Raw genomic sequence first — 26838 nt, 5'->3', positions numbered from 1 at the left:
GAGCAGTTAATTAAAAACAGGGGTTTAGAAACATGTATCATTGTAGTGGTTTTTTTAGCCCATTCTAGTCTGCCTGTCAATATTTGCAGCTAAACAAGTCGTTCTAGTGATCTTTCCATACACACCCACTGTCCTATAAAGAACATTTAGAATTACCTTTGAAAGGCAGAAAAACACTTCTCCAAACCTTCTGAATATAACAAGAAATGCAATGGAATTACTTTTTGCAGGTTATGCAGTTTTAACTGCAAAATAGCATTTTCTTACTCACAGGAGCCTGAAAAAAGTTCACCCATGTAGTCATCAGACTTTAAATAAGTGATATTGTAATTGAGGAGTCAAAACAGTCTGTAAGCCAATCCACATGTAGCACTTTTATTGAACACTATTGGTTACTTCAAATTAAAAAGCATAAACTACTGAATGTGTATCACCTGATGCTGAAAATGGATTTTAAAAAATGATCTTACCTCTTCCCACACGTTAATTATGACTCAACAGAACTACATGTAATAATAAAGGTATGCAAGGACTTACATATTTACAGGTATCAGAACATAATTACTACCTTGTCTAGGAATATGTATTCATCACAGACTGATGCTGGGTAATAGTGCAGAGCTACAAGTGCTCCTAGCCTTACTCACACATGGGAAGGGTAACCATAGAATATAAAAATATTTGAGGAATTTACTTAAAACTTCCTGCTAAATTCACAACTATTCTTATACATTTTACTACTATATACAGGTCTTAACAGAGAAAAAAAAAAAGGGTAATTTCTTTTAAGAAATGCACAAGCTCTCTCTAATTCTGGTAGACTCCTAACATAAACTCTTAATTACAAACTTACCCAAGGTTTGGTGGTATTTTTTTGTTGTTGGGTTTTGGTTTGGGTTTTTTTGGGTTTTTTTGTTTGGTTGCTTGGTTTTTGGGGTTTTTGTTTTCTTTTTTGGTTTTTTGTTTGTTTGGTTTTTGTGTTTGTTTGGTTTCTGTGTTTGTTTGTGGTAGTGTCAGGTCCTGGTTACACAGCTTCCTGGGAAGCAAGCTGACACACTGCACAGCAGTGGCTGCCAGCTAGATGGAAATCTTTGAGTGGTTTTTTTAGGCTCTCAGTGTGATACACAGCTTTCCAAGGAAGCCTTTCACTTCATCTTCTTTCAAAACAAGACCGAGGCACTTGGCATGCCTCATCTGTTTCTTCAGAATTCCCTCATTGTGGTAACCAAATATTCCAGCTCACCAAGAAAGAAAACCTCCAGCAGGCACGAATGAGCGACCTGCAGCTAAATCCATCAGCAGCCACAGTCAGACTCTTGATAGACAGATGTGAGCAACCACGTAACTAAAGTAACCTGCCCCATGGATAAACTGCTCCACAGGAGTCTCACCATCTTAATTCAACTGTTAAATCAGTTCATAACATATAGTGCCTTAAATCCCTTACAAGTTTCATTGTTATTTAACACAAGTATAATTTTTCAATATTGTGAAAGAGTGCAATACTTCCTAAATCAAACTTTATTTCACTTTTGACTTCCACAATTATATTTCTCTGAAAGAAAAACACATTATTCCAGACATATTTCCATCATGAATTATCAAAACCAAGATTTCAGAGGTGACCATAGCCCATAAATCAGAGAAGTCAACAGGAGTTTAGTACTTACAGATGTATTTAATCATGCTTGTACAGTGTCTTGCATATCACAGTCCTGACCTATCTAGATATTACAGCAATTTCAATGTTTACAGATAACTGCACATACCTTAGCAAGGCCTAGAAAACCTCCTCTGGCCAAATTCTGAAACACTTTTACCTGAGAAAGTACTCCCCAGTGCTAGCACAGTTGCTCAGCAATTCATACACACTTCATGTTATCATTCCAAAGGACATCAAAATTATTTAATTTTCTCTAAAATTTTCTGCAACATTATGGCACATGAGAAAGGCTACAACAGCGAGAGAGAATATATTCTGTGAAAAAACGTTGTTGCAAACTATTTCCTAAAATTGCCATAGGGTAAGCATCCTGCTTAAGGACGTCCAAGGTTTAAGATGTTTCCTGACTATTTTGATTACCATTTTCTTCTATTGCCAACAAGAAGGATATTGCACATTATCTTTTACAGAAGCATGCGATTTCCAGGAATCTCACCTCAGCACACTGAGCATATTCCAAACTTGATTCTAGACTACAGTGAGATTACAATGAAATTGCTAAGTGACATTTGTTTTCTGTAGCACAGGTTCTTCTTGCTCTTCTCTCCTTTCTTCCTTCAACCTACTCCACTCTCCTTGCTAGAGCGCCATCCACCCTGTCCATTAAGGAAAAGAAAATTTCTCAACAGGGCTCTTCTGCTTCCCAAATGGAAAAATGCTCCCCTAAGGTCATGTAGCACATGCTGGTACCTACACTCCTTTACGCAACCAGAAATCATCGGTGACCACAATCATTCGGCATTAGCCACATGTTTACTGTTTGTCTTCAAAACACTAAGATTAGCAAAGCCCTGTGAACTCTGTGCCAATCCACCTGCAGGGTCATAAGGAAATTTCCTTATCAGCTGCAGTGCACCTGAGGAGGGTGCGCCTGAGCCAGGTAGGACCCCAAGGGCCTGGGGCAAGGTGCAGCAGCCCATTTGAGCACCCAGCACATTTGAGCACCCAGCACGTTTGAGCTCCGTCCCCTCTGCCTGCTGCACTTCTACCACTGTACCTACAACCGCATCTTGACTAAACATGGATTTCCTTGTAAGTACTCTGTGACTTTGCTGAGATACTTGTGCCTCTCAGCTATTCCCAGTCTAGGGAACAGAGGAGGCCACTCATACACCTCCCCTGAATGTATGTATCAAAAGGAAAATGGTGCCCTCCTATGAAACTTAGACTGATTTGTCTGTTTTTATCTCAGTCACTAATATGAAAAGGTTCACTTGCTACATGCTGTCTTTTATGCACAGCACCACAACAAAACAGGCTGGGTGTTGCTATTTTCTTTTTCATATAGGTTTATGTCTGCATGGCATACAACACCTTGGAGCTAGGACCAACTTTTCCCAGCTTTCTGGAAGGATCAGACACATATTCATTGATTATTTTTTTTCAGCACCAACGTGCTCCAGAGACAAAATAATTTGATACTACAGTAAAATACATTAACTCATAGAAAAAAAAAAAAAAGGAAAAAAAAAGGTACAGAGAAATTTAGTAAGCTTAAGAATAAGCTTAAGAATTGAGACATATCATAGCCTCATTCTATGCAGATATGCAGAAGACTCCTAAGAGCAGTGCTTTCCACCATCATGGCTTCTAAAGTACCATATTTCCTTTACAAATATACCTCCACAGCTGTGAAACTCAACAATCAGCCTCAGTGAGTCAACAACTAAAAGTAAGACATTTGTCCTAGATTCTTAGGTAGTTTTGAAAAATAGGATACACCACACAAGAATATATAACTCAAATGCAGCATTAACCAGAAGAATGAAAAAAAGAATGAAATTCATATTCAAATCATTGAGAATTTCAGGCCAAAGTAACAATCTTAACAGTACCAGAGGACAAAAATAAAAGCAACTGAGAAATGATACAGAAAATTATAATTGTTTGTTACTTGAAAACTTTCAGTTTCTGAGATTAAGGTACTCTGAAAACAGGCGAGATCTAGCACCTTTATTCTGATAAAAATTTTAAAATGCCAAGAGAATAAAACCAAGATATATTTGGTAACTCACTTTTTTCCCCGTTCTCTGCTTAGAAAAACCAGCCCTCTCCAAATGTTGAGTGGTTTATTCTCCCTTTCAAAGTGAGGCAGGTTACCTAAGCTTCCCAGAGAACACAGGCACTTTGATGATCAGTATTTCATTAACACTTTGTAGAGACTGACAACAAAATGCACACCTGCAGCTCTAAACACACATGAATTAAAGGCACTGTATGCCTGCTCTTCTCATATCCAACAGACTGACAGATGGGACAAGGAGATGATTCACCCCCTTCAGACAGCATTAACCGTGCTGTGAGATAACACTGAATCACTAGATCCTTCTCAATTAACAGGAAAAAAAAAGTCTCTCTCTCTCTCTCTCCCTGATCTTTCTCTCTCTCTCTTCTGACTTCATATATGTTATCTATACTGCAAACATATCAACCAACAGGATGGATTTCCTGCAGATTCTCCTCTGTAACATTTGGCATAAATACTGATATTGCGAAAGGGTCTGACTTTCACCATACTCCGAGTTTACTCCCTTTGGCCCAATCTACTTCTCTGCAGTCGTTTCCCTCCCTTCCTCCCCATGAACACACTGCCAAGGAGGCACAAAACCCAATGTTTCTTCTCTGACACAGAAAAAATGCATCCTTAACTCTGTGCTTGTATTTCTCTCTTCTTGTGCATTGTGTTTCTCACTTCTTTTTGCCTTCTTTTGCCTGGCTGTATTGTATGAGCATTCATACATGAAATCATGATCCTAAAGTGTTTTCTAAAGTAATTTGATGAAGATTCAATCCTCAGTATTTTCATTTGTAAGCATGCTGAAGATTGCAAGAATGTTCAAAATTCATGTGGCAGCCTCCTAAAAGGTCACCATTATCCAGAGTCCATTAACACAAATAAGACATTTCTCCAGTCAGAAATGGTTTGCTATGCAAGCTGCAACTGACACCTCATGAAGCTTAAATAAAGATTTATATGCTCCTCTTCTCTGAAATCTGTAAATAAATTTAAGAAAAAAGTAACTCAGAAAGCTGTAGAGAAGCAATTTTTCTGGGCTCATAAATGATTATCTGAAGACAGATACTCTGACCCCAGTTTGAGATTTTCTCTGGAGATGACACACTGATTTACTTTCCCGTCTCAGAAGAGAAAGCAAAATTAATTTTTTGCAAAGGATAATTGCATAGCTGAGAAATAAATAATCAATTTATCTTCTTTTCAAATGCAATTCTAATCCAGATGTTTTGGCTTTAATTGTTTAGGTCATAGGCTCAGCAGGTTACAGTCACTAAGCTGTGAGTTGTTGCACTTGGAATTTTAAAAAATTAATGAGTAACAGCAGCTGAAATCTGCATGAGGAACATCACCCTGACATAATTATTGTACTTGTGTGCTTCTTTAAATATGCTTTCAAGAACTCGTGGCTCATACTTGAATATTGTCTCATTTTATGTAACTCATAAATGTCATGTGCTAATGTTGTTTTCCCAATCTTTATCAGAGGTACATTTAAAGCCAATATAGAAACAGTCATTACTGAATAACTACTGAAGAGAACAATGATAGACCCAGGGGAAAATTTCCATTTGAACATGAGAATGTTCTAAATGTACACAAGACCATTATCTCCCCTTCTTTCATTAAAAAGAAAACCAGATTGTTTATTCCACATTAAAAGGAAGACAAAAGCATGTGACAGGCCAAACACTCTTTTTTTCAGTATGGTTTTCAAGTGCAGTTCACTATTTATCAGTGTACAAAAGAAAAAGATAACAAAATCTGGCAACATATCAAAATAATGGAGTGAGAAAAATAAATGTTTCAGTAAGGAGACTAGCAGTGTATTCACTTTCAATCATGATTACCAAAATATATCTTAAATCCACTCTATGATTAAAAGTAAGCTTGTATATAATATTTGCAGCACCCATCACAAGAATATCTTGTTCTTGAACAAGTTGCACTTGTAAACTATTTTATTGTTAACTAAATATTTTTTAAAAAGAAAGTGTTGCAAATGCCATCATCTGTGTCAGGGTCCACAGCGTTCAGCCAAGAGGGGTTTTCCAGACAATACGCAGAGATAGCGAGGAAGTTCCTTCCCTAAAGGTCTTGCAACATAAGTAGACAAAACACATGACCAGAAGGTAAACCTTCCTCCCATATTACAGATATAGAGCAAAGGCAGAGATAAGTTAAGGACAATACACTAAAAAAATACTTACAGCCCACTTGAGAAGCTTTGGCAGACATTAGAAAATTAAATCCAGAGTTGTAATTCTGAAAACCCATTCTCAGCTACTCATAATGCCAGGGTTTGTACTCACAACACACACCTCCCTTCTTATTTTATAAGTGCTCCATGGCTTTCAAGTTCTGCTATCAGTCATGCAAAATAACACTCCAGCTGCGATGACACAGCCAAGCAGCTTCACATGATTTTACACCAGAACCCCATCAATATACAATGAGGTTATTTCTCTGACATCCTAGGGCTTCATTCAGCCAACTTTGTCTCAAACACAGAAAATGTGAACTATCAGACTCAAGATTATCACAAGACAGAGTGGAAACCACTGCAACAACCCACTCCCTGCCTTTTTTTTTTTCTAGGCAGCTATGGCAGAAGGTCACCTATAGCATGAGATAATAAGCTTGTGATTAGCACACTCACACAGGATGTGGGAAACCAGGGATCGTCTTAGACAACACTGAAGGGAAAGATCAGTCTGGCTTGATCACAGGATAACTGTGAGTCACCAGTGTGATATGGCAAGGGGAAAATAGATTAAAAAAAACAGACAAACAGACCTACATTGTAACATGAAGGAGTATTTACAGCTAAAACAGGGAAGAATTAAAGTCATCACACCAGCCATTAGCATAACATCAGCTAGTGGGTACAATTCTGGTCAGCTGTAGCTAACAACATGAATTTTTTACTAGAACAGATGTGAAGATGAGGGGAGCAATAGGAACCTATTAGACAGAGATAAGGCTAAAAGCTCATAACATGTCAAGCCTAAGTAAAGCAAAGCTAAATGAGTGTTGGAGGAAGAGAAAATAGACACTGCCCACATATAAGTCTAAACTGAAAGAATATTTCTAAACATGAGGAGAGCAGGGCTCTGGGAGAAGCAGAGGAGAGTAGAACACCTAGCTGTGCTGAAGACAGAGTCTGACCACTGTATTTCAGGGACTGCATGAATGGTGTGGTTCTTACCATGGCGGGACAGCCCTAAATGACACAGGGCACTCCTCGGGGCTGGGAATATTTCAATCTGTATTTCTGGACAGGGTACCTGGAGCACTGGGGTGGGAAGCAGGGGGAGCAGGGGGCAGAGAGGGCCTACCTTTTTCTGCACCTGTTCATACAGTGACAACTGACTGTAAAAAAGGATAAAATAATCAAAGCCCCAAACAAAACAAAATCACAAAACCAGCACTACTCTGGAAAGGGGGAACAGAAATGAAATAGGATAGCTTTTAGCCAGCTGGACTTCACTGGCATGTAGGATATTAGACAAACAGACTTTATTCCCCACTCTGAGCTCATCCACTTTATCCTGTAAGGGATCAGTGTAAGTATGGGAGAGCTGTAACTCCCTCTGCACCAAGACATGCATTTACTGAGGAAAGGGAACATGACTCCTGCTCAACTGCCTCTACCTTGGCAGCCTGCTCCTTGCAGCAGGAAACACAGGTCTGGACCCTTGGGGAAAGAGCTGGAGCTGATCTCCATCCCAACTACAACACAGCAGGGTCTTGGCTAACCAGCTCTTCTGCAAGTTTGTGAGCAGTGGCTCTCAGGAAACATTTGTGAGACACACACAAAGTCCACCTCTGCCCTCCGCAGCTCTGGGAACTGAAACAGCAGTGAAACACACTTTGTTTGGATGGATACTGACTTTCAGGAGCCTTTGCTCATTGGTTACATTGGGTGATATTCTGAGACATCTGATTCTGAGCACTAGATAGACTAGGGGTTTCATACAAGGCTCATCAAGTCTCTTCCACCTCTATTTCCCACACCATTTACAAACCGACTGCTCTTTTCATAACATTCCCCTAAGAGTATATTCCAAAAGAGTCCTTAAAATCCCCTCCTCAAAAACTCTGCAGTAAACACTGCTCCATGGAAATGCAATAATGAGTACCATTTCCACAGTCTGTGACTGAAGCTTTATAGCACATATGCACAGAACAAACTATCTAATTAACTCTTCCAGCAATTTGTTTGTGCATCATTGACTCAATCCATAAAAGTGCTTTGCATTCCATACCCTAAGAGACTTAAAACCTTTCAGAAAAGAGATACTTAGCTGCTGGTTTGGCCAAATTATTTATTTCTTACCCCAAAGAATATCTCCACCCAACCTACTACCATGCAGCTTTTAACTCACCTACAGCCCCTTCAAACAACTACTCATGGCATAAATACAGTCATTAATACAAGTTACTAGACTTGAATCAAAACCTGTCATTTAACATTCACATGAGTTAGCTATGAGTGAAAGCAATGGGTCTTTTATTAACATAGCATCATACTTAAACCAGCTTTTATTGAATTGCAAGCAAGTAAGGTATACCAATAGGATTTAGCTGATTTATACTACATTTTTAAGTGAAAATTCAGCTATTTAAATTAAGTTATGATAAGTTTGAGATGTTACAGCTAGAATCTTTTACTCCCAAATGAATAATCCCTTCTTTATTTCAACATTGCTCAACTGTGGTCCCTAATATTTAGTCTGTGGCATTTTAAGACCTTAAAATAATTCTGAATGACCAAACCTGCCTTTACTAAGCTAATGCTACTGTTTTCATCACTACCTTCTTTTGTTTAACCAGTAACACTAATGCATTACTGCTTATAGGTAAGTATCTATTAGTAAATCCATTCTCAGTTTGTTATTTGAGCATCTGCCAAATCTAATGCCAATTTCCAAAACAAAAATACAGCAATGCTAGGGCCAAAAAAAACCAAAAACAAAAATAACAAAAAAAAAAAACCAAAACCAAACCAAAACAAAAAACCATAACTGTTTTCCCCATTTACTATCTTGAAGCACACAATATTCACTCAGAATAAAAACACAGCTCCACCCCCAAAACCACAGGCTTCACACCATCTAGCAAGGATGTTTAAAAACATAAGTTAAAAGCACTCCAGACTCTGTATGTTTGAAGCTAAGCAAAGTGGAAAGCAATTATCACCAGAACAGTTTTGGGGTTTTTTTTAAACACAGCTGCATGTAAACATTTCGTCAGTTTGGATAAATCAGAGTGCACTTTTTTTCACTCTTATATTCAATTAGTCATGCACAGAAGTTTCCTTTATCTTGCCAATTACATAATATAAACAGCCAGTCCTAAAGCACTTAAAATGTCACCAGATTTTGGTGGTCTGCTAAAATGAAGGAGGATTGCAGATCATACCACAAATGCTCTCTCAAATGCCACATGGGGAAAAGGTGCAAGCGGACAGTAACAGAATCAGATGCACAGTGAAGCCAGGTCCACTGGGACTGGAACATGTACAAGTTGATGAAGAAGAGGTGCCACAGAAACAAAGGCACCTCATAATTTTTGTAGGGGTTACTATTTTGCTCTTTTCGTGTCATAGCACTCGGACAATACAATTATCTTGCCCATCACTTGCTTCCCATCTGCCCACTGAAAATTGTCCATACCCAAATATAATCCAGAATATATAATCTTTTCACAGAAGAGCTTTTTTCATGCTCCACCCCCACAACCTGCCTGATCCTATATTGTAAATAGAGAATTTTCAAGCAGAAGGAGATCTTCTCCCTTGGCCAGAAACTCTCTATGTATGTCCCACCACAATGCTACTCCACATTATCCTCAATATGAACTATAATGTCTTGCCTTCCAACAAAATAGAAATAAGAATAACTTCAAACATTTCTGAATTGCAGCAATCTTTAAATTGAGAAAACTTGAAATGCTTAAGAAGTTACACAACAGGCAACTTATTTAACTGACACTACAGGAGTTTTTATACAAATAAAATAAGCTGGAATTGAGTCAACCTACTCTAAGTCAACACCTCCCTCAATCAATTAAAAAAATCATGAAATAACTCAATACCACAAAAGGACATATAAAGAATAATTTTTTAATCTATTATCTATTTGAAATCAGTGTGGCAACAAACCTTAATGTTTAAAAATCTTGCTTTCATTTGATCTTACTTATTTAGGTGGTCTTTCCTTATACAAGAAAGCCCATTGAAGATTGTTTTATTTTTTTGTATCAGGAAGACACTGCAAAACCAGTTTTTGTGCTTGTGTGTGCCAGTATTATTGCTGTAATGCATGAATGATTATGAAATTACTTAACTGCCTTCTTTCCAAAGCCCTGGTTATTTCTCTCAGGTTAAAGTACAGAGCTATCTGATTGTGAAACACATTTAATCATTTGTCCATTTCCAAATGTAATATTCTACAAATACTGTACTTGCATGTTAATCTTTTATTTACAAAAAATAAAATATTTACTGAACACGAAAAAACTGAACACAAGGAAAATGTGATTTTACACTTCACAACAAAGCATAAAACCAGTTCTTAAAATATCAGAGAGACAGACATTATACAAAAAAGTAAGAACTTAGATATCTAAGATTTACTATAGAGGTATCATTTAGCATTTGACTTTTTCCCCTACATGATTTTTTCAGTCTCTGTTTAGAAAATGCCAGTATGATTTTGGAATACACGTAAGATTGAGCTAAAATACTGACAATGATTTGCCAACTATTATGATCTTTTTCCTAAAGTAGTAAAGTCTTACTGCAATTAAACACTACTGGAAGCATTAAAATAATGAACTAATTACACCTGCCATTCAAAACATTTTGTGAATACTGTATTTCTGATTAATTCACTGCTGATGAGATGGCTTCTAGAACATTTCTAAACTGTAGAATTTAAGTCTTAAAATCAGTTCAGCTACTGCTCCTTTAGAAATGTTTTATTAAATATATTTGTAACCTTACTCTGAAGGGGCTTTTCAGGTCCTAAAAAATAATGCAGTTAATAAAAATTAGTATCTAAATGTATAGTTCTATAAAGGAAAAAACTAAGGACAACTATCATCACGTGACAAAATTTTTTGATATCTGATGAACTCTACAGAGTAATAACTGTTCATCAGTAACAGAAGTTGGAAAATTAAGCATCTGAATGAGTAAGGCAAGTGGTGCTAATAAGATCTGAGAAACACTGAATTCCCCAATAAGTCATTGTGAACTCACTATTCAGCATCATACAATCAGGTTAAATTTCTTTGCTTCTTACTATAAATCAAATCAAGCAAGTCTCAGTTTTACTGTGGATCGTACTGCATTTGACAGGTGCTGGTGCTTTCTAAAGACCACCTAAAATTATGAGTAATAAGGGAATATCAAAATAGTGATTATCAGAAAAAAAGCCACGACATAATTAGAGAAAATGTAAAAGCAGATTAACAGTAGCAACAAAACCAAAAAATAAAAAAAGCAAACAACTACCAAAACCAAGAAGCTTTAAATGCATATCAGAAGGCAACTACAGATTTTTCACATATCCTGACACAGTAAAAGTACTGCATATTCAATACTTTTACTGTCAAGCTAATGGCAAGATAATGGAACTAAATCAATACAAAAGAAAACCCAGGGCAAAGCCTACTGGCTTTAAGCAATCATCAATATAATCATTAACATGCGTTAGATCAAGCTAAAATAATTATTAAACTTACTGTCACTTTTGCTGTCACCTTCTTATCTGGTAAATTCCTCACACACACACAGAGGGAGCAGGAATCACTCTGGAAGCAACATCCTGTTCCCAACAAACTTGTTCCCCCAGGTCACATGAAGTCCCAGCTCATTCATCACCACATTCCCAAAGGTGCAGGTGCTCAATCCTGTGACCAGCATGCACTCACCACCTACAGATGGACAGCAACTGGGCATCCAAAAAAGAAGAGCAGGAGAGGGATTACGCACAGGTTACCAGTTACCAAGTCTGAGGGATCACTAGGAAATAAAACATCACAGTCCAAGCCTACTTTCATTGTTTGTTTATCTACTCCCATAGTATGTTCTGACATGTGCCTGCCTGCAAGTCATTTCTGGGCATATTAAGGAGAAGATGGTCATTGGGAATCACCAGGATGGATTTACAGAGGTTAAATCATGCCTGATCAATACGATTGCCTTCTGCCATAAAATGACAGGATTTGTGGATGAGACATCACTGGTGTCACCCACCTTGATTTCAGGAATACTCAATCTCTCCTGCAGCATCATTGCACCTGACCTGATCCAAGTTACAGCATGGATGGGTAAATTACCAGCTGATAAAAAAGCCCAAACACCTCTCTCATGAGGCTCAAACAGCAGCTCTTGATGGTTCACAATCTGACCATGGTTACAAAGTGAATAGGTCAGGGATCCAATCCTGTTCAAATTCTTTTACAGTGACCTGGCAGAGCACACAGTAAGTCTGCAAACACTGCTGTAGAAAACACACTGGAGAGCAGGGTTGCCATTCAGAATAACTTAGATATGGCCAACAAGAATGTCTTGAGACCCTAGCCTGAAGACCAACTTACTGGGGAGCAGCTCCCCTGAATACAAGCTGGAGGTCCAGGCAGGCCATGAATCAGCCCTGCAGCTGGCAGCAAGGAGAGCTAACAGCTTCCCAGGCTTTGGAAATGGAAGAACAGCCAGTGGACTGAGGGAAGCCATTGCCCTGCTTCATGCACAATCCACTTCTCTGGTGTCTGCACTACCAGGTCTGCTTTTGGATCCACAGTATGAAATGTCAACAGGAGCAAGTTCAGTGGAAGGCCACAAAGACAACTGTCAATTGGAACACACATCCTGTGAGGAGAGGCTGAAAACACTGGGATTGTTCAGCCTAGAGAAAGCTTTGGAGCACATAGTATCAAATTTTCAATACCTAAAATAAATTACAAAAATGATGAGGCCAGGCTTTTTGGCAAGCTGCATGGGCGCAGAACAACATCAGCTGTGATCTGGGAAGCTGTAAATACATATTAGGTAAGGGGAAAAAAACACAGTCCCTAATGACAAAATATAAACTGCAGTTAAGAATTCTGAGTAGCTGCTACTCAGTGCTTTACCACACAACTCCATTAAGACAAGGAGCATACTTTTGTTGTTGCTGTATGCTGTTTGTGGCCTTGCTAAGGCCTAATGGACAAAATATTACCCACAGGGATGAAATATGCAAGCCATTTATAATAAAAGGCCAATTATGTTGCAAAGTAGTTTTCATTACTTCTTTCTCACTCTTTCCAGGGGAATAAAAATTATTACTTGTGGCTATAATTTCAGCCTTCACTTGGAATCAAATATCTTCCTACGGTGTTTTCATTAATAAAGAAGGTTGTGGCATTCAGGAGTTAGAATTAAGAGGGGAAAAAAACCAACCAACCAAAAAAAACCCCAAACCCAATAACCAAACCACATACAAAGTATTTTACCACTGGAGGAGGAGAATAATGGAGTATTTCACAACCTACCCTACAGGCTGGCCAAAGTTTAAGATTAGCTTTTCAACACTAACAGCCCTGCACTCAGTTGAAAAGCACCTATTAAAATTTCCATTAAAGCAACAATTTTTCCATGTGAGCCTATTAGGGGTAATTTCCCATTTGACAAGAGTATCTTTCTGAAGTACAAAACCAAAGCCAAATTACTGCCTAGCTTCCAGGTGAACAGCACTGAGTCAGACTATGCTGAAACTGTGAAAGCTGTGCAGAAACTTCTGCATCTCTTTTCCAGGAACAAGTCAGGGCAAAGTAATAGTACAGATAAAAGATAACACAAAATACAAGTCAGGGAGTTTCTATTTGTAGAAGCTCCACACTTCAGTGAGAAGTCCCTCAGTAGCTTCCAATATTTGAGAAAAGAATCTAATAGTAAAAGACTCAACAAGAGCCAAAGCAGAAGATAATTGCAATTGTTCTCCTTTAAGTCAGTCCCAATTATTTGAGCATGTATATTAAGCTAAAAAACAGCTGTGAAAAAAATCCATCTTCTTTCTTTCAGAAAAATAAAAGAGGACTTAATACTAAGGCTGACTTAAGGAATGTGGAAAGGTTCTACTTGTATCACCAATTTTGTTAATATATGAAGCACAACAGGCAACTACTTTCAAAACAGTTTGCCATGTTCTTCAGACAGCCCTCCAGGCACTGTTTTTTTCTTTTTAGCTAACCAACGTAGAGATGAAAATGCCTGCTGACTATTTTTCAGTGACCATTTCACTGAAGCGACAAATTAAATTGGGATCACTGTGTAACTTGATAGTGGATTTTAGTAATTCATGGGATTATGAGTTTTACTCCAATTTAGCTCTCTAGAATGGTGAGAGCTATCAAAACATTCCAAATGCAACACAGTAGGGGTCCAAAAGTTTCCTATTACAATGATTATATCATTCTTTATGGATAAAGCTACAAGGCACACACCAATCCCCAAGGTTATGCTCTGTATTGTTTCATCAGTATTTTATCCTATACCACAGAACTACTGGAAACATAAGCCAGCTATTTTCCTTCATTTGGTTTCAGATTTTGCTGTCATAATTTTCAGTATAACAGGTCCTTTCTGGACACAAACTTGTACAGCAATCCTCCACAAAAAAAAACCAAAACCCAGCACACGCATAAATCTGCCATAATTTCTTCTGTACCTTCTTAACGCTCTAAGGGACAAGTATAGTATTTTATTTTAATCACTGTAAGTTCTGTCAGATAATATTCCAACACTACTTTTTGTCCAGAGAACTAAAATGATCTGACAAGAGAGTTTAACTAAGGACTCATGTTTTTAGAATTAGAAGAGAAGAGCAATGCTGACATCCAGGAAACAACAGTGTTGGAGAAGAATAATTGAAAAGCATTACAGTACTTTAGAAAACATCACAAAGCAATGTTTTGCTATTAACCATGAGGTATTGTGGATGATATGGAACTGCCACCCCCAGAAGCTGATGAGTCTTTTCCGAGATGAACTGAAAGTCTGTGTAATTGAGGGATTTGTCACAAACTGCAGGAATGCTTCCTGGGAGTCAGTACTGTAGGAAGCCAATAGAAGTTCTAAATATACACACATATTATTACATATATTAGTCAGGAGGAAATGGCAACAAGCTAGGGGATATGCTGATGAGACACAGGTGTAAGTACAGATTTGAAGGGCAGAGGACAGTAACAGTTGTCACTGGGATCTGCAAAATTGCTGCATAAAAAAAAATAATAAATTCTAGGCTTTATCTTCAAGGTACTAACCCAGCCTGAGGAATGAGAGATTTGGTGACCTGTGCGGACAAGCTGAAAGGGATACAAAGTGATACTGTTAGGTTGGTGAGGAAGAAGATCTGAGAAGACAGCAAAGAGCACCTCTACCACTTAATCCAACCAACCTGAAGCCACCCTACCTCACTTCAGTTTATCCATCTGAAATCTATCAAGGCAATCTAGGAAAGCCAATGATAAAAATTACAGGCTATATTGGAAACTCTGATTTTACTGTTTACCTTTAGTCCAAAGATGAACAAACCTCATGACTGGCCTTCTACCACCATACCACACTTCAACAAGACCATGCCCAGAACAGATGAAGCAGCTGTACACTGTCCCTAGAAGGCCCTTGAATAAACAGAATACAAGTGCCTTCTCATCTGGAAGGTATCACAGCCCAATTTGTAACTGAAAAGAAACAAAAACCCAAAAAACTGGCAGGGCACAGACAACACAACGGCTGTATTTCAGGACTTTTCCAATCTTCAGAGAAAAAATACATGCCTATTGAGATGACAGGCTGTTATTGCACTACAAGAGTCCTTGATCTAACTTAATCCACATACAACCATTATCTTTCATGGTCTTTCATGTATTCACAAGACCAATCAGAAAAACTGGTTCAAAAATGCAGCCAGAATGGCTTTATATGTGTCTGGTAGTACTGATCTCTCACACTGAAAAGCCTCTTTTATAAGTATCTGAATTCCAAGTATAGCTACGAATTGTCCAACTGCATCGTTTTACCTGAATTTTGGAACTTCCAAGTACGAAGATAAGAACAAACAGATTTTCACTTGTGGTCCTGCAATTGCAACTCTTTAGCAGAAGCCAAAGATAATGCACCAGTTAAACATATTTAAAAAACACACTACGTGCCTGAATTATTTTAGAAATACAACTTGGTTTGTATTTGATTTTGCTTTCCCTCCCACTTTCATAAGAGTTAAACACTAGATCCCCACAGCTGTTAACTTCACCAACCTGGAAAAACCTGAATTCAAACATTTCCAAATGTTTAAGCTTTCTCAAGTGTTCAAAAAAATAAATACTAAGAATTTCAATTACACACACTAAGAAATTTTACAAGTGTAGGAACAAAATCCAAAAAAAGTCAGAATTAAAAAACCTCTTTCCTTCTAACATGCAAAACAAACCTAGTACAGCTGATACATTGATCAAAAATTGCTCAAATTTTAAGAAAAATTAATATAAAACCTGCTATTTTACCTTCAGTCATTGTATATTTATTAAAAAAAAAACTCTGACTTGATCAGTCTTTTCAGACTTGAAAAGAAAAAAAATTTCTTGTTTCTCCTCTTTGAAAGGGCTTCCAAAAGCTCCAGGAAAAAAAAAAAGTAAAATTAAAAGCAATATTTAGAAAACTAACTTCCGCACTGAGTTTCACTTCAGGACAGAAAGAAAAAAAAAAAAAACCTGTCCATGTTATTTTTTGTTTTTCTCTCACGTGCCTTTTGTGTGGGCTTTCCTGGGTTATGTCCAAGATTTACAGCTATTCCAAGCAACAGAACTGGGATTTCACAGTTACTGCAACTGATGCAAGAAGCCTCATAGGAATTATCTCACTCTATATTAACCAGAGTTCTCCACTTATTTTTAACAGAGCATTTTGAGAAGCATAAAGCTTCTTTCAAAATATGAAAGCCCAAAAACGTTAAAATCTGAATCCTGTTGTCAGGAACTGTTTAAGTGTTTTCTATTTAGAAATTCTTTAGCTACTAATAAATGATCATAATAGATTCTGAATCCTTTAAATAGTAGTAACTGTGTCAATCTCTACAAGAAAAAGTTAAAGCCAGGATGATCAACCTTTTGCAGAAGGGTCAGTCTCCGGAAACGTCTCAAGAAGATGAGGTGTAGGAGATTAATGAAAGTGACTGATATGTTTCCCAAACATCTAGAAAACATGTTTTAAAAAGCCATATCTAGAAAAAGTGCTTTAAAAAACCCAAAAACCAAACTCTGAATACAGCTGGCAAAGCAAGAAAACCTGAGTACAATTTCATCTTTAAAGAAGTTAGTAAGATTGTTAATCATAAACATAACATCAGAAATTATTTAATACTATATCAAAAAGTTCACGTGATACAAGGATTCAAGTAGGAAAACATTTGGTATGTGTGGTGGTTAGACTGAAGAAGACATTTCTTCATGTGCTACTAATACAAGAAAACAACCAGAGAAATGAACATAGAAAATCCATAGTCATCTGAATGAAATTATTAAGTAAAGAAAATCTAAAACTGATTGTGACAAAGCCTTTATTCACTGCCATGAATACATAAGGATAGGCACCATCACTGTCTCCCTAAGGGAAAGCCATCAATGAAGTTCTGTGCAACTCTTTCCCACCACAGCTTAGCATAACTATTTTGTCTAAATTCTCACATTGGCAAAACCCTTAGAGAATTGTGTCTCAATAAGATGTGTGGCATCTTAACTTAGGGCTCAGTCAGCAGCAGCATATTGTGCTCCTCCAGCTCAAATGCAGCACTCATGGGTTCTATCCTCGGGCTGAGAACAACCTGCCTGCAGAAGGATCCACACAGCCAGAGCCAGAATCAGGACTGAAGGCTGCAGTAACACAGCTCCAGTGTCATCTCCACTGCAGCCAGCCACTGCCTTGGGCAGCTGCATTGGTCTCTCAGAGAGGAACCTGTTCATTTTACATCAATTCTTTCATTAGGTCCAAATCAAGCACTCAGTGCAGAAGGCTGGACAGCCTGGAAAGTGGATATTAACACAAGAAATATGCAAATAAAGTACTGGAGCCTAGAGTTATCTGTCTGAAGTTCCAGTTGCACAAGTGATTTGAGCAGTCAAGCTCTAAAGCACATACCCTTTTTCTGATTCTTCTTCCATTGGCTGCTAACTTTTCTTTTTAAAACACATAAATTCAGGCTTCTTCAGAAATTACTATGTCCCACTGATTTTCTTCTTGGAAGCATCTAACAATTCTGGACACCCTTCTGTCTTCAACAGGGTATTTTAAAGAATCCAGAAAAAATCCTGTTTTATGAAAGATTATCAGCTGTCTGTATTTAAAACAGCAGGTCCTGACCAGCTGCTCTTCATCACTGCTGTCCTTTATTTAAGAGCCTCACCTCAGAAACACAGGTAACAGTTTCAACCTGACATCTTGCCTGGAAGAAAAAATATTCAGGTAATTAAACACCACAGGACAGGGCACTTTACCAACGATCCAGAAGACTCTGCTGTCCTTTAATCTGTAGCAGAGGTTATATTTTAAACCTGTATGCAAGAGTCTTAGACTGCAAACCTTCCAGCCTTCTCCTCATTAAACACGAGTTATGGTTTAAGTGTTTTAGCCAATAAATACCAGATTTCATCCATATTAGTCCAATAACACTGCTGACTGTCAAAAATTGTTATGTTCTCAAGTAAATTAAATTAATTAGTTCTGGTAAGTAAAAGTTTGAGTGAAATGGCCCAGGTTCTAATATATGAACACCATTGTATTTTCACAGCTCTTCCTTTTGACAGGTAAGATGCTAACAGAAAACAGTAGCATTTGAACACTGAATGACTTCTGGTACTTATGCTTCAAGTAAGCATGAGATGTTTATTTCAGCTTATTCAGCCTTCTCTCACAGTTTATAATGCATTTCTTTCATCACACAAAAAATCATGTAGCAGAGCAATTAGAGCCTAAATTTATATGTTCTCTTTGATGGAATAAATAACCAAAGTGGCTATTTCAACCATATGGGTAATTTATATCAAGTACTGAAAAAAAAAAAAAATCACAAAAAGAACAAACAAGAAATTTTTGGATACACAACAGCAGGGACACTCACTCGGGTTGCTCTCCTGCCTCATCCCACCAGTACCACTCCATGTACCTTCTCGTGTAATCAAACACACCACGGACATTCATCTTCTCCAGCTTTCAGAACTGAAAAGAACTGGAATCATGTCTCACTCATGCTGTTGATTAATGGGGTGACCAGTGTCATCTTGGCTGTTCTCAAGACTTGAAAACAGATATAATCCTCCCCTGCATGTGCTGGATACTCTGAGTTGATTATTTCCAGAATTCTGACAAGCTTTAACACGGATGTAAGGCTCTAGATGTCATATGGGAGCTGGCATCATGAGAAACAAATCCCAGTGTAAGAACAATTCTGCCATTAGATTTTTCATAAATGCACAAAATTAGGTAATTATAAATATGAAACTATTTTTAATTAACATGCTCCAATTTCTATCATTAAGAGTCAGTGGTGAGCTGAAATTTATCACCCCAATAGTGACTGTAACATTCACTACCTTATTTATATTAACTATTGTGATAGAACAGAGGCTTTGAAAGTCTGTGAATATTATTCAGCTGTACAGAATGGCATAAACTCAATTTCTGTTCTTAATTCTCTTCTTACAAATTCAGTGAAGCAGACTATATGTTGGATTCATGGCTTTCTCCCAACTCAGTGAAAAATAATTTGAATCCATTTCATTAAGGCACCACCCCTTTGCCTTTTTCTTTTCATTACAGATATCAAGCTTTATTTTAAATGTATTATCTCTGAGCCTAATGCATGAACACCACTTGGAAAATTAATATCCCTCAATATAACTCCTGTGCATGGGCCATTCCAAACAAGAACTTGCCCTCTGACCATCTTATCAGTTATTAATAATGTCTGTAGAATGCTTCATCTGGTTGCCTGTTTCCTCAGAGACTGAAAAAACTACTGTATAGAATCAAAGAAGGAACAACAAACTTTGTGTTGGTCAAGAACAAAGGCAACACTTCTACCCATGGGAGTGCTTTAGCCACAGCTGCCTGGAGGGAATATTCTAGGGAAGCATCAATGCAAGCTTTTCCTTTCCTGGTCCTCACTAGGCTCTACTTATACCCAAGAAGAAACTTGGGTATAGCCTGGTATGGCATTGGTAATGTTCTCCTTGGTGCTCTTTAGAATGATTCAGAATGCAATCTGTGACAGACAGAGCCGATGTAACCCACAATCCATGATGCTCAAGAACTTTGATGGACTCATACCAGTAATTACTGAGTTCCCTAAGACTATTTAAAGATTTTAGAGAACTGTTTCCTACTTGACTGCTGAGAGCAATCAAATCATTAACACAAACCAAGACTGTTCCCTTACTCTGTTATTATTTACCTTGACTGACAGGGAGCACTTCATCATCCTTCCAGCCAGGTGTTTCAAGCCTTTATACACAACCAATCACAACCTACCAAGGTTAACTTGTTTGCATCTGTGAACTGGCAGAAATCCACACTAACAACATGATATTAGTCTCAGCTCTCTAGAAACGATTAGTGGATATAATAGAAATAATTCTGTGCAATATACATGCTATCACTCCTGATCACCTGAGACTCAATTCTGCTTCCACTGAAGAGGGGGAAAACTTCAGTTTCTCTGCAAGAATTCATTACTTTCCCAGTGTTTTCATATTATCTCAATCAACTTTACTTCAAACACAGCATCTGATATACTGAAGGGCAGAGGCAGTGCACACAGGAAATACTATCAGGATGGACCTACTTAAAATTACAAAATGCGTGTTTACATTCTTCCCAAGGCAAATCATGCAGCGATTTTTAAAAAGTCCCCACAAGCATATGAAGGCACTAGAAGTACAGCCTTTGCTATGGCCACAGATTATCACACACGGAGACACAGCTACCTCAAACACCTCCAAGCCTGCCCAGCGCTCGCCCAGCCGGTGGCAAGCATCAGAAGCACGGCAACTTCGAGCCGAGCCCAGCCGCGGAGGGCGGGGAAGGTGCCGGGTCCCGTGGCGCTGGACAGGAGCGTCCCAGCGGCACCTCGGAGCCGCCCCGTGCACACCTTCCCCACGGAAACTTAAGGAAATCCCGGCAAGAGCCGGTGAGCGCCCAGCCGTGCCGGGGGCAGCGGTGGCACCGCGGCGAGGACAGCACCTGCCCCGCTCCTCAGCTCTCCGCCAGCGCCCGTCCTGCGCCGTGGCCCCGCGAAGTGGGGGCGAAAAAACCCCAACAAAACAAAACAGAAAAAGGAGAAGTTTTCCGTTCTGGTGTAAGGCTCCGGGCACGGCCGCGATGTGAAACCGGAAGGCACGGCATCCACGGCTCCCCGGCCTCCCGCCCGGTTATGTAAGGCACGGCCGCCCCGACGGACGGGGGAGCCCCGCGCCCCTCGCAGACACCTGCGGGGCCCGGGCAGCAGCGCCTGCCCTCCCCGCCGTCCCCGGCACCGCTGGCCCGCTCCTCAGGCACCCGTCCCGTGGGCGGGATCCCTCCCCGAGGGAGCCCGGGGCCACCTACCGCTGCCACCTGCCCCAGGTGTCCCGCAGCGCCGCACCTCCGCCGCCGAGCCCCCTCGCCTGTCCCGCCGAGCAGGACGGGACGCGGGCTCACACGGCGAAGAGGAAGAGAAACAAGCCGAGAGGCTGCCCGCCCTCCGCAGCCCTGGGGGAGCTGCTCGCTCGGCCGCCTCCCTCCCCGGAGCACAACAACAACAAACACGGCGGAGCGGAGCGGAGCGCAGCGTGCGGGGCGGGCACAGCCCTGGGGCCGCCGGCGGCGGGGGGGCCCCGGCTGCCCCTCTGCCCTCCCCTCCGCGAAGCGCCCGGAGAGAAGAAAAGAAAAACCTCTAAAAATGATAATTATAATAATAATAATGAGTTAATCATAACGCACCCAGCGTATCCTCCTGGGCTGCGGCGCTCCAGGGGCTGCATGCAGCGGGCGGGGGTAGCCAAGGTGCGAGGGGGTAGCGCGCACACCGAGAGCGGCGGCCAGGTGAGGGGAGAGGCAGGGATGGAGCAGGAAGGAGGGAACCGCCGCGCCGCGCTCAGGAGCGCGCGTGGGTCCCTCCCGCCGCCACACAGCCGCGCCTCCTCCGGCGGGCGAACCGGGAGCTGCCCCCGCTCGGTGTCGGCGCCGTGTGGCTTGTTGCCTTGCTCCTTCCTGGCCCCAGCCCTCCCCTTGGAAGCCCGGCGGCTGTCCCCCGGTACCTGCACGGGAGGTGCGCCCGGCAGCCGCGCCCCGCCCGCCCTCCCTGGCAGCCACCGGCAAGCAGGAAGGAGCAGCGGGAGAGAGCGCCCGGAGGCGGGCAGGGAAGGGCAGGGACCCGGGGGGAAGGAGGGACGGGCCCCGTTACCCCCCGGGGCTCCAGCTGAGGAAGGGTCACGAGTGGCTCTGGACCACTGGGAGCTGCGTCCGGCCACGGCCTCAGCGAGGCGAGCGGTCGCAATCTGTCTGTCTGTCTGCCTGCCTGCCTGCCCTGCCGGGGCTGGCTGCCCTGGGCCGGGAACTTCCTCTTATTCCTGGGTTTACTGGCATCCTGATAAATCCGATGCCCGGGGGTGGCGGGAGGGGTAGGCAAAGGGACCTGCAGCTTTAAACTCCAAGTCACACGCCCGCAACAGAGACTCGGTATCGCCGTGCTCTGCCGAGCCCCAGCCCCACGGCCCATGTCGCTGTTCCAAAGGGAATTCCACGCTGCCCCATGGGCATCCCGGAGCCCAGGACCGGCTGTGACTTTAGCGCCAGGCACAAGCAAACTTCAGCCACCTTCGTGGAATGAAGCTCCAGAGCGCGACCCCCGGGGGTCGGGCGGTTGGGAGTTCAGAGGGATGAGAAACTGCCTTTTGCATTTCATCCAGCGTTTGGGGGCAGTTCTCTTGCTTGAATACTTCAGGCAGTGCTTCCATTCCGTTCAAAGATGCAAAAGTACAAAGTAAATTTGTAATTTTTTTTGTTTGGAAATTTCATCGCTGATAAGCATATCTGTTGCACCTGCACCATGTTTAAACCTCTATAGACCGAGGTTTATAACTATACACCAATTTCTCATTATGTAGACTTTTTTTTTTTGTCTTGCTATTCATCTCTAAAGATGGAGGAGGTCTTAGAAAAGTATTTTGGGCCAGATTAGAAACTCTACGTTTTCATGAATAAACAGTTATTTGTATAAATATTTCCATTGTATAAAATGTTCATCCTAGCTTCCTAATTCCTTACAGTGCAAAGTGAGAAGTTTACAACATTAGTCTCTATTGAATTTGTGAAGAGTACTGTGCAGACAAAATGCTGGAGTGTGAATTAGAAAAGGTCACAGAAGGAAGGAAGGTTTGCAGAGGAAATGAAGAGGCGGAGTATCACCATTATGAGCAATTCAAAGTCTGGGAATTTTATGTTAAGGATACATGAAATACAGCTTTGAATCATCTCTCTCCTCACACTTCTTCACTAGCAGAAAAGTATCACTTCTTTTCTTGGAAATTTGAGGAAGATACTAAATGAGTTTGATACTTTAGCTTTGTGTAGTTTTAAACAGTAACTTTGGTAAAAAGCATGATAAAAGAAACCAATATTTAACAACTTTAGGAAACAACACTCAATTTCAGAGTTCGGGTGGTCATCTCTGTCTTTTCTTGCATAAAAATCTCACGGGAGAATTGGATCCAAAAATCTCATCTGATCACACCCTCAGAAGGCAGATGAATAAATTATGGTAATCAGTTTAGAACCCAAATCTTCCCTTCTTTGATATTATATGTAGGTTTGAGCTAGAATAATTACCCTTTGGGCAGTGGGTCATGTATTTACACATGTCAACATCTTTACCTACAGATGTGCATACAAAAAATATATATTTATATATGTGTGTGTGTTTCTACATTCAGTTATGGATGTGTACTAACTCTGTTGTGGCCTAAATGTCTATGAAGGTATGAGGAGACTCACAGTTGCATAGTGTGCATTGTCATACAGTATATGGGAAAGAAAAATTTGAAGAAATCACTGCCCTTGCACAGCTGTGTTACCTGGCATAGCTGCAACATCTCTCTCTTAGTGTGTTGAACATCTCCCTGCTGTTCAGTTTGTAGTTTCCTCTGTTGTTCCAGGATTTTTGTATGTAAGCAGATGTCAGTATGCTCAATTACATAGACAAATTAAACTTCTGTAAAAAACACTAGAATCAGTCGGCAGCACTGCTAGCTAGAAATGTAGACATTCTGATTTGTTCCTTGTAGCTCTGCTACTAATGAATGCCAGCTCCTGGAAGCACTTAATGATGAAAGCAAGTGCATATGTTCAGCAGCAATGTGCCCACATCTACAAAGCCTGTATCATTTTGTCTTCTGTTCACTTCCTTTTGCAGGGAGAAAAGAAAAATGTCACCTTCTTCTTAAATACTCCACATGCTATTTCACCCCTGGTCTTTGGGCCACTGTAAAGAATTCTATCTGAATAAAAGACAGTATGAAAACAAATGTCACAGGAAAATTAATCTTGGGATTTTTTTTGACATTCACTGTCCATGAAAAAATTGCTTGAGTCAAGTATGAAATGTTCCTTTATGCAAATCATAGAAAGGCAATGGAAGGAGAGCAGAATTTGCATAGTCTTTCATATGTACTTTTATACTAGAATTACCATTTATTATTCTTAATGAGAAGCAATTGACCTTGCTGGCCAATGGCTTGGCCTTAGTAGGAAAACTATAGTTTGTGTGCAATAGCCTCATAATGACCAACATCATACAAACTCAGAGAAGGATTTAATTAAAATTCATGGAGCACTATTGAATTAAGATGAAAGAAAAGCTATTTGCTTTCAGACATTGAAAATGGCAAATGTTGTAATGAGGAGCCATCACTGAGACAGTGGAGATTGCCGATGCAAGATTAACGATATCAAGCCCTACATGCAGAGGAAACATAATCTGGACCTAATTAGGAACTCATCTGAAATTTTTCATGAATGGACCATCAGTGAATTCCAGATGACAATAGTTTCATTTAAGTCTTAGAATCAAATCTTGATTATAAAGACTTAGGAGGTTGCTGTATTTTCACAAAACCTTTTATTATGTGTGAGTCCTTAAAAATAACAACGCAATGCTTACCCTATTTTTATGAGTAGAATCACACAAGTTCTTGATACTTTTTTTTTCCCAAGAGGACTCTGATACAAGAGCATTGTCTCAGCAAGTATTTGTTTGAGTAATGTCAGACTGTTTATATAGGGAAACAGAACACCATTACCTGCAGATGCTGAGAACTGTCACAGACTGGGAGTTATGTGTTAGCAGTCAATATATTTCAAAGTTAGACTAGAATTCCTAGTTAGGAATTTTCTATATGGTCAGGGTGACTAAACTTTAGAAGATCTCTGCCAAATATTTAGAAAAATGGCTCAGTGTGTCCTTCTTCAACAAATACCTGTGAAAGGGGCAGTTAAAAACCCACCATTTCTGAGTCTTAAAAAAATTTCAGTTTTGCTTTCTCAATGAACCTTGAGAATTGGGGTGGTGTTCTGCAGCCACAAGGGGACAGACCCTCTTCAAAAATCTTGTCAGAACTCACAGTTTCTTACTAGCCGTGGGTATCAAGGCATTGCAAAGAAAATCTTTCTACTGGTAAATTGTGATTACCAACTGGATGAATCAGCAGTGGATGAAGGACAATATAATAGATATTGACAGTCCTTGCAAGTATGATATATCCTTGCCTGAATGAGAAAGAAAAGCAATTGTTTACAGAAATACTGGCATTTAAAGAGCTGAGTGATTGTATTTTAGAGCAAAAATAGCCTATCAATGATCAAACAAGAATTTTTGTTCCAAATTGTTGACCTAAATATTTGTCTTCAGATTCTAAAGTATTGTTTGAGGTGAGCATTATTTTTTATGACACCACCAATACCTTGTTTGCAGGAAAACATTGAAAAGCAGTTGTAGTAGCACAGGACAGTGAAGATGACCATAGCAGGCCACCAAACTCATTTTCTCAGTTTTCTATTTTTTTTGTCTCTGTCTAATCTTTGCCTCTGACAACCCAGTTTTCTGTGAAACTGATCATCTTGCAAGTTATTTCAAACACATCTCATGTACTGCTGCAATATAGGTCAAGGAAGTCCTATGATAAAAGGAGTTTTTACTCTTCTTTTTCTTCTAACTTGAACACTCCAGCTAATGGAAAAAGTTTGTCAAAAATATTTGATGTGTTCAAGTGCTGTTAAGAACATTCCCATGTTTCTGCTCTTCACTTCATCAGTAGAGAAAACATGCCTGCTGTGTACAGTTAATTTACAAATGAATGAGTAGAAAACAAGCCTGTGTATAAATACCTCTTCACTTATACAAATTAAAGTGTCTGTATTCTCAGTAATTACTTACAGATGCATGCACACACAGAGATACACATAAATTTGATCCATTTCTATCCCTCTTTTTACAACACACGCTAGAGTGGTTTAGAGGTTTCTGCGGGCAGATGGAAAGTTAGTTTCAAGAGAGACAGAAATTAGTATGTACAGGACTACCTACTGTGAACCTCTGTCCTTCCCACCTTCCCTTTTTTTGCTTATTACACCTTGGCTCTTATGAATGTGCTTCAGAGCTGGGACTTCCCTCTGGGATGACCAGCACAACACTTCCTCTATTTCAGTTTAGATGCTTTTAAAATAACAAGCCCCACTCAGCTCAGTGCCAGAGGAAGTTCTGTCTCCATCCGTTTTCTCAATCCATTACCTGCAGTGTGTTGAAGTACTGGTTTGTTTCTAGTGCCAGTTCTCCAGCCATTTGGAGAAATTACCTTTATTTCGGAGACGTGAAATATCTAACTTCCTGTCTTGCTGAACTTGGAAACAAATGTAACAGGCAAGGCTGTCCAGCTAAAAGTCCTTTTGCATTTTTGTCATGAAATGAAAAAAAGAGGAATAATGCTTTTGTTCAGTTTTAATAATGAAGATTTACAAGTA

General features: G+C 39.9%; 1 protein-coding gene across 4 annotated transcripts in view; it reads right to left on the bottom strand.

The window, feature by feature from the left end:
• The window catches only part of MBP (myelin basic protein), a 110726-nt gene extending 88799 nt beyond the window's left edge, over positions 1-21927 (bottom strand). Inside the window, exon 1 of one of the 4 annotated variants that reach the window (XM_071456255.1) lies at positions 21766-21927. The gene's annotated coding sequence lies outside the window, so the exon portion shown is untranslated. Of the gene's footprint in view, positions 1-21390; positions 21660-21765 lie in introns of those variants that run through there. The other 3 variants (XM_071456236.1, XM_071456245.1, XM_071456256.1) reach the window with 3 other exon arrangements.
• Positions 21928-26838: the final 4911 nt, after the last annotated feature.

This window comes from Agelaius tricolor, unplaced genomic scaffold (assembly GCF_023055355.1).
Source record: "Agelaius tricolor isolate 1412-34295 unplaced genomic scaffold, bAgeTri1.0.p SCAF_2, whole genome shotgun sequence".
Classification (NCBI taxonomy): Eukaryota; Metazoa; Chordata; class Aves; order Passeriformes; family Icteridae; genus Agelaius; species Agelaius tricolor.
The sequence above is the reverse complement of the archived record's forward strand: the minus strand, read 5'-3'. Positions and strand labels throughout refer to the sequence as shown.